The following is a 12,954-nucleotide window of genomic DNA, read 5'->3' on the forward strand; positions in this document are numbered from 1 at the left end:
TTTTAATTTTTGAAAGAAATTGAATACAAAATAATAAAATTCAACATATGCAAGGAAAAAAAAAAGTATGAAATCAAAATCTCCATCTAATAATAATAACCAATCAACTTTAGTTTAATAGTACATGCTACATTTGTTTTCAATACTAAAAGATTTCGAATTCGTGTTTTAATAATAATAATAATAATAATAATAATAATAATAATCCCACTATCAAGAAACATAATTAAAAAAAAAAATTAAAAATCCCTTATGGCTGTTAATATATTTAGAGGAATGGTAATGAGTTGAGTATTTTTGGATATTCAATCTAATTAAATTCTAATACGATAGAATTTGATAGTATATAATTGAATTTGTGATGTATTCGAATTTGAGAAATAATATTCATGATGGATTCAGATTTTACATGTTAAGTATTAATTATTTAAAACTGTTTATATAAATAATTAGTTAAATATAAAATATATGTTTTTCAATAATATTTATATGTTTTATATTTTAAATAATAGAATTTAAATATTTTATGGAGTTATTAAATTTTAAAATATAAATGATTAATAAAAATATTTTTTTATATAAATTATTAATTAAAACATATAAAATTAAATAGATTTAGATATTATTCAAGTAATAATAATAATCGAGTTTTGATAAATTTAAATAATTGAGGATAAATTTTGATTTACTTTAATATAAATTCAGATAATATGAATATTAATTAAGTTTGAATTGAGTAAGGTGATTTGATGGTAATCCCTTATACATATGTGTGTAAAATAGTGATATGCAAATTAAAGGTTTTTGTTGAACTCAGTTTTTATGGAGGCCACCTCATGGATTTCTCCATCTGTTTATAGTCTCGATCGGATTTTATTTTTTAGCTAGAGAGGGTCTTTATTTCTAACATGGTGCCATGTATAATCTACTGGAAATCATTTATGTTATGCACACTTAAAATACTGCATTAAATGAAATTCTAGGTATTTAATCGTAACCAATTAATATTTCATAAGGCCAGAAATTCTAGCTAGGATCATTGCATTATTAAGAGAGAATATACTGATGCCAACCATTTGTTTTTGATTTGTAACTTGTGCTAGAATCGTGTCTCACACGTACACAAATTAAATTATTATTATTAGAAAACATTTGTCTACGAATATTATATTAAATTAAATAGGTGAGTGTTAAATACATTATACAATTATATTTGATCCGTGAATAATTTTTAAGGCTTTAATAAAAATAGTGATACGATTTTAGTGCAGAGAAGAAATTTCAATTTCTATTTTTTGATAAACAAATAATAATAATTATTATTATTATTATTATGAGAAAAAAAGATATAGGAAAAAGAAATAAACCCTGAAACCAAAACAATTATAGTTAACTTTTTGTAAGATTATTAATACATGAAATTTATATTTACATTTAATTTATTATAAATTTAAAACACAATAAAATAAATAAAATCCATATATTTATTTCTTAAATTTAAAGTCAAGATAAATTTTTCCCATTAATATAATAACGTCCTAATTAGTGATCATTCTCAAGATGCAAAAGCATCACTCATGGTAGGCCTGGCATCTTTGTCTTCCTCCACACATTGCAGGGCCAATGAAACCAGAGCTTCCATCTTAGCTTGGTCATATTTACCTTCTAACGTAGGATCTATGATCTCTTCAATCCATGATGTCACTCCTTTAGCTCTATTCTTCTTGTCCCTCACCAGTGTAACCAATCTTTTGTGCTCTATCTCCCCACTTGTTTGTAATCCATCACTTCCTATTGCTGCACTTTTTGCAGTCACCGTCCCCAGCACCACTACCCCATAACTGTAAAAATCTACTTGGATGTGATGGGCAGATTAAAAACCTACTCAGGAGCCATATACCCTCTAGTTACTCTTGTCTATGAGAAGCTTGAGTGATTTAGATCACCTCTGCTTAGTAGCTTGGATAAGCCAAAATCCGATACCTTTGGCTGGTACTCTGAGTCTAGTAGTATATTTTGAGGTTTTACATCGCAGTGTAGGACCCACTCTAAGCACTCTTCATGCATATAGGCAAGTCCTCTTGCAGTGCCTAGTGCGATCCCAAACCGCTTTTGCCAATCAAAAGCGTTCGAAGAGAGATTTTTCGTCAAGGAACCTTGTTCCATGTACTGGTACACCACAAGCCTGTGCTTCCCTTCTGCACAATAACCCCATATTTCTATCAAGTTTATGTGATTAAGCTTCCCAGTGGTGCTGATTTCTGCTTGAAATTCTGCTTCTCCTTGGTTAGCTACATTAAGAAGTTTGATTGCCGCAATTCGATTATCAGAAAGCGTCCCCTGTTGAAGAATGATTCAAAGTCAGTTACCAAAATATTAGTTTTTTTTACTGAGTTAGATATTGTTAATTTTGTTCCTTTATTTTCTACATTATGCTAGTATTTTGCTACTCTTTTTTCACTAATTTGTTATTGTGTAAAGCCTATTTACAGGCCTGTTGTTTGCTTCATTTTGGCAAGTGAATAAAATAGCAACTTCAGTCAATTATATCTCGTCTTTCTACTATAATTCCTCTGTTTTTCTGTTGCTTTGTTTAATTCCTAAATTAGCTCAAGCCTACTGCATTTTTTTTTTGTCACCATCTATCTGATAAAAGTCCTGTGTGGCAACCTCTTGTATTTACTGCAGATTTCCAACATTTGTGCTATCAGAGCCTGGTTCGTTTGTAACTGGGCGTAAAGATTCATGGCATCTAACGGCAATGTTGTGAGCATTTCTCAGCCATCAATTCCAGTTTTCAAAGGTGAAAGCTATGAATTTTGGAGTGTCAAGATGAAGACATTATTCAAGTCTCAAGATCTGTGGGACTTGGTTGAGAATGGATTTGCTGATCCAGATGAAGAGGCCAGGCTAAGAGAGAACAAGAAGAAAGACTCGAAAGCATTATTCTTCATTCAACAAGCAGTACATGAGTCAATTTTCTCAAAAATTGCAGCAGCAACTACTGCCAAAGAGGCTTGGATGACTTTGCAGACAGTGTTCCAAGGCTCCTCGAAGGTAATCACGGTGAAACTTCAAACTTTTCGTCGAGATTTTGAAATTTTGCATATGAAAAGTGGATAATCAGTGCAAGAGTTTTTGTCTATAGTAGCTACAATTGTTAATCAAATGAGGTCCTATGCAGAAAAGATTTCTGATCAAACCATAGTTGCAAAAATATTGCGAAGTTTGACTCCAAAGTTTGATCATGCAGTAGTAGCTATAGAAGAATCCAAAGACTTGGCTACCTACTCATTTGATGAATTGATGGGGTCACTGCAATCCCATGAGGCAAGACTGAACAGGTTAGATGAGAAGAATGAAGAAAAGGCTTTTCATGTGAGGGGGGAGGCATCACACCAGAAAAATGAGCAAAGAGAAGCAAGCAGTAGAGGACGTGGCAGAGGTGGATTTCGTGGAAGAGGTGGTCATGGCAGAGGATGAGGACAAGGTGATGAGCACCAAAATCAAAAACAGCAGCAGGGAGGCAACAAAAGTGGTGTTCAATGCTACTATTGTAAGCAATTTGGGCATATAAAAGCTGACTGCTGGGGAAGAAAAAAAAAAGAACAAGCAAGTTATGCAGAACAAGAAGAGGAGAAGCTCAAGCTTTTCATGTCTCATTAAGAAGAAATTATTGACAACAGCATTTGGTTCCTGGACAGTGGATGCTCTAATCACATGACTGGTGTGTGGTCACTATTCAAGGAGCTTGATGACACTTTCAAACAAAAAGTAACACTTGGAGACAGCAAGAAGATTCAAGTGGAAGGCAAAGGTACTGTGGCAATAAAAAACAATTATGGTAATGTAAAGCTTCTCTATGATGTCTATTACATTCCTAGTTTGTCACAGAATTTATTGAGTGTTGGGAAACTCATGGCTACTGGATATTCTATTGTGTTTGATGATGTGACTTGTGTGATTAGAGATAAAAAATCAGATCAAATTATAGTTGATGTTCACATGACACTAAACAAATTATTCCCACTTGAAATTTCTAGTGTTGAAAACCATGTACTTATTGTCAAAGAAACTAGTGAGTCAAGATTATGAAATTTACGATATGGGCATTTGAATGTAAAAGGTCTGAAATTGTTGAGTCAAAAGGAAATGTTTTTTGGGTTGCCTAAAATTGAGTCTTTAGATGTATGTGAAGGGTGTGTGTATGGAAAACAATGTAAGAAACCATTTCCTGTAAGGAAGTCTAGAAGGGCATCTAGTTGTCTTGAGCTTGTGCATGCTGACTTGGTTGGTCCCATGAAAACACAATTGTTTGGTGGGAGTAGATATTTTTTGTTATTTACAAATGATTATAGCCGGATGAGCTGGGTGTATTGTTTGCAATCCAAGTCAGAAAACATTTGAGAACTTTAAAAAGTTCAAGACACTTGTGGAGAAGCAAACTGGAAGTTGCATAAAGGCGCTGATTTAATCAATTTTGCAAAGAACAAGTTGCTACCAGAAAGTGGATTGTAGTTGCATGTACTGTTAGGTCCGCAAATTCCATGGATCTCACATAATTGAGTTTTCGCTTGCCATGAAACAGCCCACGTTGCGCTCCCCATTTCTCGGCTATATAGTCGAGCATTGCGATCAGAATCGAGTGCTAGTCTTCGCTGGAGGCTTACTCCAAAATCCGATGATCGAAAAAAAAAAACTATCAGATGAAGTAAAATTTCCCAATGAATCCAGCGAGGCAAGTCTACTACTGTTGTATGGGGACCTCCCTCCTTCCCAGTCTTGATTCCACGGGACTGGCCAATAAGCACTTGAAACCTCAGGACCCTCATAGAGAAGACGAGGAAGATTTTTATCATTGAAAAGTAGCTTGTAGAAACCACAAGAAAAGTTAGTGTGGCTTCTTGATGAGACAAGCTGCATATATTGGTAAGTGGCTGCAAAGGAAGAAGGGTATCCGTAGGCGAATCAAAGCTTTGCCATATAGCATCATCCTCCACATTCTGCAGAACAAGATTACCAGTATCGTGAAGATGCAAAACTGCTGGGGATTGTGAAGTAGTGTCTGTTGACCAAGCAGTGGTCATACCGGCATTTGTTAAGATAAGATTACCAGTTTTTAGCAGCAAGAGCTCTGAGCGTTTTCCATTAACTGGGAAATCGAGGTTTGCCATCCAAACAACAGTGCAGTTTTTACTGCAAGACGGCTTGCTGAACCATATAGCAAAGCAATAAGCATTATCGCCAACAGGGTAAAAGCCAGCAGAGAAATCTCCCCCCGCTGAAGTCAGAAAGTCCTCTGGATTCTCCACAGAGAGAAATGAACCTCCTCTTAAAGCGGAATTAGTTGCAGAAGACGAAAAAATGGGTAATATAATCAAAGATAATACAATCATGAAAAAAACGGTATCCATATTGAAGTTGATCATGTGGAATGGAAAAAGGTTGGTCTGGGTTAGCCTGAAGTTGGGCATTAAAATGGTATGAAACTAATAAATAGGAATGCAAAGATGGCACCTTCCAAATCTATAGGACCAGATGGAAAATTCAAACTTGACCAAAGACTCCTGGTCCTGGTTTTTAAGTTCATGGGTTTGTCTCTCAATGTGGAAAATGGAAATATTTACATTTGTTGTTTTGTGCTGTAACCCTTGTTGGTTTGGACTTTGGAGTATCCTAAGAATAAAGAGGTTATGACAGATGGATACTCGCATAGAAAATAATATATAAATGTATTAAAAAGGAGTACATTGAAATTTTTTAAAATATCATGATAATATTATAATTTTTCAAAAAATTCTTTTTATTTTTATTATTTATAATAATATTATTTTTTATTATTTAATTAATTTCAAATTTTATATAAATTTAAAATTTTTAATTCTATTTGTATTTAAATTTTATTTCATTAATTTTTTTTATAATTATAAAATTAAATTGTCACGACCCAACCTATGGGCCGGACCGGCACTAGGACCTGGGCCAGCCTAAAGCCCCCGAGGCCCGTAGTAAGCCTAACTGTTCATTAACCCAACTCTAAGGCCCATTGGGCCTAAATTCAAGAAAACAAACGGACAGAGTCCGGCCATAAAATGGACTTTCCAACGGGGAGTTTTCGACTCACCCGACCTGTAAACACAATAAACAATCCATTGGGGAGCTCAGCTCACCCTCCACATACTCATCAACATAATAATAAATGGGAGCTCAGCTCCCTCATCCAATCCATCAAACAGACTTAAAATATTAAGTTTACAGGTCCAACATGATAATAATATTACAGACCAAATTCAAATAATTACTGCTAACACATGCGGAAATTCTAGGAGTAAATAAAATTACACAAATATCGATAAACAACCTGCGAAGTATAAAAGCAGGTTAACCCAGAATAAAATATCCTCCTGCGGCCTGTAAAAATTTTTGAACAGGAGTGAGCGTTCGACTCAGAGAGTAAAATATCAATTTTAACCATAATCTCTATAACTATCTGTAACTAATGCACCCTGTAGAGTGAAATGCAACATCAACATCATATTCACATCATAGCATCAAAAAGGTAATTTGGAGCACTCACACACCCTGTAGTATCAATCATAACATATGGGAGCTGATCCCCTATACAGCTCTCTTAAATCCAACCTGGTGCCAGCGAATTACTCAAGCTCGGACTTCCACTTAATAACCAAATCGAGGGTCCCAGCGAATTACTCAAGCCGTGACTACCCCTCGAAGGATCGGGTCCCAAAGAAATTACTCAAGCCGTGGATCGCCTGGCCCTATCCATAGTCCACACACATCACACGCACGCCAACGCACGCACACTGCTCCAAATTACCACAACAACATTCATGGCACATTAACAGTTATGAATGCAACATAATTCGTGCCTAGAGTTTAACTACATAAATATATGCATATAAGTGATGCATGGGCATGCTGAACATATAATAATATCGAAATTACAATTAAAATTAATATTTTACTCACAGACTTGACGACAATCACTGTGGCGGCTGGGCGGAGGAAGAAGGCTGTCCCGGCTCACCTGACAATCATATTACATTTATTTAATACAATCTGACTCAATACAAACAAAGAAAAAGACCAATTACGTCCTAAGTCGTGCCGAAAATCCGGCAGAGTCTCCCCTATACCTAGGACCTACCCAACCTGCAAAATGGCTCAAAACACACTTCTATATTCAAAATCCATATATCCACAGTTCAATCATATCACACAGCCCCTCCTGGGCCCATCAAATCAATCATCCATCACAATACGCAAAATTTCAATTTAGTCCTTATTATTGATCATTTTTACAAAAACTGCCCAAACAAGCTCTAAAAATTATAAAACTTTGCCCCGCGGTCCTTAGCAATATTACTAAGCTATTGCAAAAAGAATCGTAATTTTCTAAGCTACCACGAATATTTTATGGATTTTTAATCCTATTTAAGCACTAGAAAATTACGAAAAAGCAAGGTTCGGGTTTACCTTTGCCGATTCTGACTTCGGGAACGCGCTCGGGACGTCTGACAATGGGGGGCTAGCCAAAACCTCGGTCCAATTCGGGGACTTTTCCGGTAACGGGTCTGTCTGGCCCGAAATTTGCAGACCCAGTCAACTGTCGAATTTCCGAGAATCGATGATACCTACACGAAGCCCATAACACGGGGGTTAGTACATAAATTTTTCAGAATTTTCTAAGCTCATTTAATGCTCGAAAATACACTGCGAAGTTCCGTGGGACCCACCGAAAAACGGTGTCGGAAAAATTCGAAATTTATGTCGTTGCGAAGCTCTCGACGAATGGAGCGTGCTGGTGGCCTCGGTTTTCTCGTGGGATTCACGGTTTTCGAGAAATCTAGCCCAAAAGTCGAAATGGGCTAAAATCTTCCCGAGCAAAAATCGGACAATCCGCTCGATGGATTTCGGCGTTCTTGGTGTCTATGGAAAGCTCTCGCCGAGTAGATGATTTTGGACACAAGACCCGGTCCAATCGGTGGCCGGATCGGCCGGATTTGGCCGGAGAAGTCGGGCCAGCAGGGTGTTTTCATGCGCGTTTTTCCATTGCTCGGCGCGGCCGCCGCATTGGTTGGTCGGGCGGCGACTGGCCGCTGGCCGGGTTGGCGGCGTCGGCCGGTCAGTGAGAGGAGAGAGAAACATGAGAGAAAAGGGAGAGAGCCATCGCGCGCGGGAGAAGAAAAAGGAAGAAGGAAAAGGGCCGGTTCGATTCGACCGGTCCGATCCGGTCCGGTTCGATTCGGTCGGTTCGATTCAGGATACAAAATTTTGAATTTTTACTCTGCCTCGGGACCGAAAAATTTTGCATTCCTGATTTTTCGGTAACACCGGGTTTTGTCCGTTTTTCGATTTCTCACTTTTCTTTGTACTAATTATTTAATTTTTCTTTGATCTTTCTAATGATATTTATTCTTCAATAAGGGTCTATTTAAGTCCTAAAAATGTTTTCCAGGGTTCCCCGCAGTCCAGGGCTAGTCAACGGTCCACGCCGTGACTTCCCAGTACGGTCACCCATCGCTAGGATTCTCGGCTCGCTTAACTTGGCTACATTTCTTTGCTATTATTTTTCCTTTGTTTTTCTTGTATTTTCTTTTCTTGTATTTCATTATTTTATGTCTCCCCACTCATATTGAAGTGTAGTTCTAGGCATCCTAGCTATCCGGACAACACTGGTCACCGGAGCAGCAGAACGCACTACCGAACTTAGGGGTGTTACAATAATAATGAGCAGGTTTTTGAAAAAGAAAATATAATATCAAGTCAAGAAATGGAACAAATTGATGACAAAGATGAAGAAACTCAAGGAGATACTACAATAGATGTCCATGATGCTAATGAAGATTAAATTAATGAAGAAATGCCAAATTTGGAAGAATTACAAGTAAATGAGCCTCAACATGAAGATTTGCCTAAAGAATGGAAATTCCATAGAAATCATCCTCAAGAAGACATTATTGATGATCCATCTCAAAGGATGATGACTAGAGCACAATTGAGAAGATATTTTGGTAATGTTGCTTTTGTTTCACAAATTGAACCTAAATGTTTTGAAGATGCTCAAAATGATGAAAGTTGGATTCTTGCCATGCAAGAAGAACTAAATCAATTTGAGAGAAATAAAGTTTGGAATTTAGTGCCTAAACCAAAAGATCATTCAATTATTGGTACTAAATGGGTTTTTAGAAACAAAATGGATGAAAAAGGCAATGTTGTTAGAAACAAAGCTAGACTAGTGGCTCAAGGCTACAACCAAGAGGAAGGGATTGATTTTGATGAAACCTTTGCTCCGGTTGCTAGAATTGAAGCTATTAGAATGTTGTGTGCCTTTGCATGTTACAAGGATTTTATGCTTTATCAAATGGATGTCAAGAGTGCATTTTTAAATGGTTATATTGATGAGGAAGTGTATGTTGCACAACCTCCATGCTTTGAAAATCATGAGCATCCAAATCATGTTTATAAACTTACTAAAGCTTTATATGGTTTAAAGCAAGCTCCTAGAGCATGGTATGAAAGGCTTAGTAAATTCCTTTTACAAAATGATTTTCAAAGAGGCAAAGTGGATACAACACTTTTTGTTAAGAAGCATCATAATGATATGCTCATTGTGCAAATTTATGTTGATGATATAATTTTTGGTGCTACTAACGAATCTCTTTGCAAGAAATTTTCTAAGATTATGCAAAATGAATTTGAAATGAGCATGATGGGTGAGCTCACATTCTTCCTTGGACTTCAAATTAAGCAAATGAATGATGGCATCTTCATAAATCAATCAAAGTACATCAAGGATATGCTAAAGAAATTTAAAATGGAAGATTTGAAGAGCATGGGCACTCCTATGAGTTCAACAATCAAAATTGACAATGATGAAAAAGGTAAAGAAGTGGATACAAAGCTTTATAGAGGTATGATTGGCTCTCTTTTGTACCTTACTGCATCTAGACCAGACATATTTGCTTGTGTGCAAGATTTCAATCATGTCCAAAAGAATCCCATTTAAGTGCAGTTAAAAGGATCTTTAGATATCTCATTGGCACATACTCAATTGGTTTATGGTATCCAAAATGTGAATCATTTAATCTTGTTGGTTATAGTGATTCGATTTTCTGGAAGTAGATCGGATAGAAAAAGTACTTCGTGTACTTGTCAATTTCTTGGTCTTGCACTAGTTTCTTAGCACAAGAAGAAACAAACTTCAGAGCTTTATCTACAAATGAGGTAATATATAGCTGCTGGTAGTTGTGTTGCTCAAATCTTATGGATGAAACAACAATTGGAAGATTTTGGTTTAAAATATAATCTTGTTCCAATTAGGTGTGACAACACAAGTGCCATAAACTTGGTCAAAAATCCAGTCCAACATTCAAGAACTAAACATATTGAGATCAGACATCATTTTATTAGAGATCATGTTCAAAATGGAAATATCAAAATCGAGTTTGTTGCCTCTGAAAATCAACTTGCTGACATTTTTACAAAACCTCTTAATGAATAAACATTTTGCAGAATTAGAAGGGAAATTGGTATGTGTGAACTAGTTGTTTGAAATTTAATTCATAATAATTTCATGTTTTACATTTTGTTAAATATGTGAGTGATCTGCTGTAATATAAGTTTGCTAAGAAATATTTAAAGAATATTAGTTAACTTGTTTGTGTACTCGTGAAATTAGTTTACTAAGTTGTATGCTAATATTGCGTGACTAAAATTAGTTTGTTATATCATGTACTGTTCAAATTTTAAACCAAAAAATGATTGTCCTTGAAATTTTCTGCGTGTCCAGCAATGCATTTATCTTTTCACATTTGACACAAATCTCGTCGCTAACACTTTGTTAATGAGGTTTATTCATATGACATTGTCTTTTAGCAACACAAATTCGTTGTTAATATTTTATAAACAAGCCCTTTATCATTGTCGCTAATAATATTTAGTGACGAAACATATTTTATTAAATTTCTAAAAATTTCAATTTCTAATATTACAATAATTAATATAAACTAAATTTTTAATATTATTTTAATAATAATTATACTTAGTGATAATATGTTAGAATTACTAATGCACATATTATAAAGATAATTAATTATAAATATTTTTTTACATCTTTAGTAATTTTTTTGTGAACACTAGTTTTGAAACATAATAAAGAATTTTATTACCCTAATTTATTTTAATAATATTTCTTATACATTTTTTATATAGATTTTTTTATTATAAAATTATTATTTCAATATAATTATTACTATTCTCATCATCAATATATGTATTGTTCAAAACCATAGAATGTATTGTTAACATTATTTTAAAATATTATAGAATAATATCTATTAATCTTTTCATAATATTTTTTTAGAGTTAATGGGGTGTTAAATGTTTAGATAAAAAATTTCAAACGTTATAATATAATATAAATGAACTTTAATATATTAGAAAATAAATTTTTACAAATTTTTTATTATTTATATTCTGAAATAAAAAAAAATCAACATGCAACATATTAAAAAATTATTATTGAAAATAATATATTTTATTAATATTATATTATAACAAAAATTAACAAAAAATTTCATTTAAAAAAAATAAAATCACAAATATGCATAATGAGTATAAATAAAGTGCAATGTAAGTTATTTAATAATAATAATAAAGTGCTTATATTAGACGTTGGACCATAATTTAGATGAAGCAAGTCCAAATCTATATTGAAGAAAAATTATTTGCAAATCAAATTTAATTTCTTTTATTTTTGAGAAGCTTGAATGATCAGATCAACTCGATTGAAAGTAAGTTAAAATCTGAAACTTTTGCCAGATAAATAAAGCCCAGAGTATAGCAGAAATTTTCCTTTGAATTATTATTTTTTCTCTTTTGAAGTCTTTTTCAATATGTATTAGAAATTTAAAGTATTGCAACTCTAATTTTCAATTTTTTTTTTCGTTGCGTTTAACTTTTTTTTTTTTTTTAATTATTTTTAATTTGAAAAATTGTGAAAAATAATTAAAATATTATAATTAATAATACGTGTATTACATAAATCAATAAATAAATATTAAATACTTTTAATACTTTACATTTAATTAATAAATAATTACCTCATATTTTAAGTGTTATATACTTGCTCGTATTTAACATTCATTTACTAACTTTGTATAACACATCTAAGTGTAAGATTTAGCCTTGAAGTTCCTTCAATCTCTTTTATATATATATATATATATATATATATATATATATATATATATATATATATATATATTAACGATCCTTCAATCTCTTATATTAATATTGTATGCTTCAATCTCTTAAATATTTTAAATACTTTACAAGTCATGCTAGAGGTCTTTGGTAGTCAGGGATTAGTTTGAGATACAATATGTACTATTTTCTTTTAATAATTATACCCTGTTTTGTTAATAAATATACCTCACTAGAAATATTTCTTAAAATATGTCTAGAAATATGCTCTCATTACTTTTTTTTTTTTTTTTATAGGCTAGGTGGATGGAATCCCTTCTCCTTCTCCTCCTCTCTCACTCTTTCTCTCTAGTCTTTCACAGCTAGAGCACTACGCCCTTGCTAGCTGCAAGAAGATGCACCTTAATTTCGTTGCTGAACACTAATTGATAAATACAGTGGACGACCTGGTAGACTATGGAACATTGACTGCTTGGAAAAGTCCAGTGATGATAATCCAGCATTTTACTTCAGCAGAATGAGCAATCCATCAAGTTCCGGTGACATCATCCGATTTAATTTGATTCAATTTGAAAAAATAATTGAATAAATTAAAATTCTTAATATATCAAATCAAATTGAATTAAATTAAGGAAGAAAACCAAACTAAACAAACTAATCGAATTGGAGCAAATGAATTTAATTACCAATTTGTTACAATTTGAGACTAATTTCATGCTTAATTTT

General features: G+C 33.5%; 1 long non-coding RNA gene and 1 pseudogene across 1 annotated transcript; both read right to left on the reverse strand.

Annotated features, from left to right (window-relative positions):
* Window positions 1-310: 310 nt before the first annotated feature.
* On the reverse strand, window positions 311-5,414 carry LOC110663657 (putative receptor protein kinase ZmPK1; annotated as a pseudogene).
* A 587-nt stretch (window positions 5,415-6,001) lies between these two features.
* LOC131171060 (uncharacterized) lies at window positions 6,002-8,030 on the reverse strand. The gene is made up of 3 exons (XR_009141809.1): window positions 7,498-8,030; window positions 6,991-7,048; window positions 6,002-6,411 (listed from the first exon to the last, which is right to left on the reverse strand). It is a non-coding gene; the product is annotated as an uncharacterized LOC131171060 (long non-coding RNA).
* Between the last annotated feature and the right edge of the window lie 4,924 nt (window positions 8,031-12,954).

This window comes from Hevea brasiliensis, chromosome 12 (genome assembly GCF_030052815.1).
Source record: "Hevea brasiliensis isolate MT/VB/25A 57/8 chromosome 12, ASM3005281v1, whole genome shotgun sequence".
Classification (NCBI taxonomy): domain Eukaryota; kingdom Viridiplantae; phylum Streptophyta; class Magnoliopsida; order Malpighiales; family Euphorbiaceae; genus Hevea; species Hevea brasiliensis.